Source organism: Hippopotamus amphibius, chromosome 3, assembly GCF_030028045.1.
Source record: "Hippopotamus amphibius kiboko isolate mHipAmp2 chromosome 3, mHipAmp2.hap2, whole genome shotgun sequence".
NCBI classification, from domain to species: domain Eukaryota; kingdom Metazoa; phylum Chordata; class Mammalia; order Artiodactyla; family Hippopotamidae; genus Hippopotamus; species Hippopotamus amphibius.
The window spans coordinates 108,661,607-108,664,606 of NC_080188.1; the positions used below are offsets into that span (position 1 = coordinate 108,661,607).

Genomic DNA, 3,000 nt, shown 5'->3' on the forward strand with positions numbered 1-3,000 from the left:
ATGCAGGGGACACAGGTTCGAGCCCTGTTCTGGGAAGATTCCACATGCTATGGAGCAGATAAGCCCGTGTGTCACAATTATTGATCCTGTGCTCTAGAGCCTGTGAGCCACAACTATTGATCCTGTGTGCCACAACTACTGAAGCCTACACCCTAGAGCCCATGCTCCACAACAAAAGAAGCCACCACAGTGAGGAGCCTGTGCACCACAATGAAGAGTAACCCCCACTCTCCACAATGAGAGAAAGCCCATGTGCAGCAGTGAAGACCCAATGCAGCCAATAAATAAAGTTTAAAAAAAATGAAATTGTTAAATATATCTATTTGGAATTTCAACAATTGGTTAAGAAGCTTCTTCTACCCCTAGAATGGAGATAGTCATCGCCTTAAAAAAAAAAAAAAAGTAAAATAAAGATGTCTTTCTTTAGTTTTTTATCAAAACTTTAATCAGTATTAAATTTTGTATAAGATATTAACTATATGTACAATTCTGTTAGCTTCCAGATGGAAAGGTAATTGTAGCACCTCATTTACTTAATTATGTGTCATTTTCCCACATATTTCTCTTAGTTACTTGCCTCTCCATTATTCTGTAACATGTTTCAGGTTAGGAATGATGTTTTAATCAGCCATGTATTATGGACTCTGAAATAACTGGAACATAATAAACCATAACACCTACTGATTAAAAGAATAAACAAACTATCATAAGATTTCAGGGAGTCTCTAATAATAATTATATTTACAGGTAATTTTGACCTGAACTCTGAAATAAGACATCTACAAGGACCTATGGAACAAAGGAACAATGTAACTGAGTTTGTCCTCATGGGGCTCACTCAGAGCATCCAGGATCAGAAAATATTATTTGTCATGTTCTTGCTCACCTACATTGTGATGATGGTGGGCACCTACTCATTGTCCTGACTGTGGTGTTCAGCTCAACCCTGGATGACCCCATGTACTTCTTTCTTGGCTACTTGACATTAATGGCTGCTGTCTATTCTACTACAATCACCCCAAACATGATTTTGGCTTACTGTGTGAGAAGAAAATGATTTCATTCCAAGCATTCATGACCCACCTTTTTATATGGCATTTATTTGGTGGTGCTGAGATTTTACTCCTGGTGGTTATGGCCTATGACCGCTACGTGGTCATCTGCAAACCCTTGCATTATTTGACAGTCATGAATCTGCTAGTGTGTGCTCTGTTGCTGCTTTTGGCCTGGGGTGGTAGGTTTTACATGGTGTCCTTTATCGTCTCTTTGTTTACAACCTTCCCTTCTGTGGTCCCAATGTCATTGACCACTTCATCTGTGACATGTACCCCTTGTTAAAACTTGCCTGCACTGACACCCACATTATTGCAGTGTTGGCCAATGATGGGGCAAACTGTGTGGTCATCTTTATGGTCTTACTCATCTCCTATGGGGTGATTGTGCACTCCCTGAAGAACATTAGCCAGGAAGGGAGGCGCAAAGCCTTATCCACCTGTGGCTCCCACATCACTGTGGTGGTCCTCTTCTTTGTGCCCTGCATTTTTCTGTATGTGAGATCTCCTTCTACTTTACACACTGATAAATCCTTGATTGTGTTTTACACCATCATCACCCCTATGTGGAACACTCTAAACTGTACTGTGTGAGATGTTGAAATGCAAACTGCCATGAAAAAGCTCTGGAGCAGAAAAAAAAAAAAATGAGGCAGCAGGGAAATGTATGTCCCATTTTCAAGGAAGAATTGCTCTTTTCAGGAAAGCCCTATATGAAATCTAAGTGTATTAAATTCCTACTCAGGATTAATAACATGGGCATAATGAAAATATTTATTATGTGAATAAATCTAATGAATAAAATACGCTTTTAATATTTTCATAATTTCCTAGTTCCAAGTATATATTTTGTTTGAAATGCATTTTTAAGGTTTTCACATTTTCTTATGAAAATACATATAGTTTTGGGATGTCAAATGTCTCTATTGAGGTAATACATTTATTTTCTATGTTTGAATTAAGCTATAGTTAATATCATGTTTATTTTAGCTAGTGGAAGATATTCTCCTGTATCCTTCTCAAATAATATAATATTTTTATTAATTAATAGGACTCTACAGATTTCAGAAAAATAAGTAATATGCCATAAAAATTTGTTCACTCCTCTCCACACAGAGATAGCCCATTTTGATTGAACTCTGTATCATACTTTTGTATTTGCAATATACTTTACGTATATTGTGTTGTTAATATTGCTTAGCATGTCAATGTCAAAGTAGAATGATGTTTCACAATTCCAAATATTAATCATAAGGAGACTAAATTTATAAAAATAATCTGAATGAACATGGTGTAAATGCAGAAAAATGACCAAAACTTAGTTATGTTTTCAATTGCATTATCATATTATTTCCTCTAGTGGACCAGGTTTTTTTGGAGTTACATTTTCATAAAGATGATCCATTAATGTTTTGAATAGTTTAGAATACCTGCTAATATTCCTGCCTTTTTTCAATGTCCTCCTCTTCCTTATAGTGTTTCATACCCCTTTACTAGAGACTCAGGCTTTGTCTTTCATGTGTATCTTTAGCATAATCCATAATCCATTAAACTCGGACCTGAACTACAGAACTTAATACTAGATATTTTTGGTGATATAATTTTTAAGAAAAATGGTAACAATATATGCTATTCTATTTCCCTTGTTAATGAAATACAGGGTTACTAGGAAATAAAGAGGCCAGAGTATATTGTTTTCTTTAACAGAGACATCTTTTGTAAAATCCTCTCATTCTCTAAATCAGGTTTCAAACAAAATATCACCTGCCTCAAAATGATTGGAAGCATGTTGTCAAAGAAACATTATTCTGCCTCCCTTACTTAGTCTGGGTTCATAAGGGGCTAAGACTATCAGGTGATTGGTGCTTTTCACTAGTAAATCAAACCTCATATCCTGATTTTTATCCCTGTTACATGGAGGTTTCTTATATTATCTCAAAGCCTTCTC

The 3,000-nt window shown here is 35.9% G+C and overlaps 1 pseudogene; it reads left to right on the top strand.

The window, feature by feature from the left end:
* Window positions 1-791: 791 nt before the first annotated feature.
* On the top strand, window positions 792-1,703 carry LOC130848594 (olfactory receptor 4A47-like; annotated as a pseudogene).
* Window positions 1,704-3,000: the final 1,297 nt, after the last annotated feature.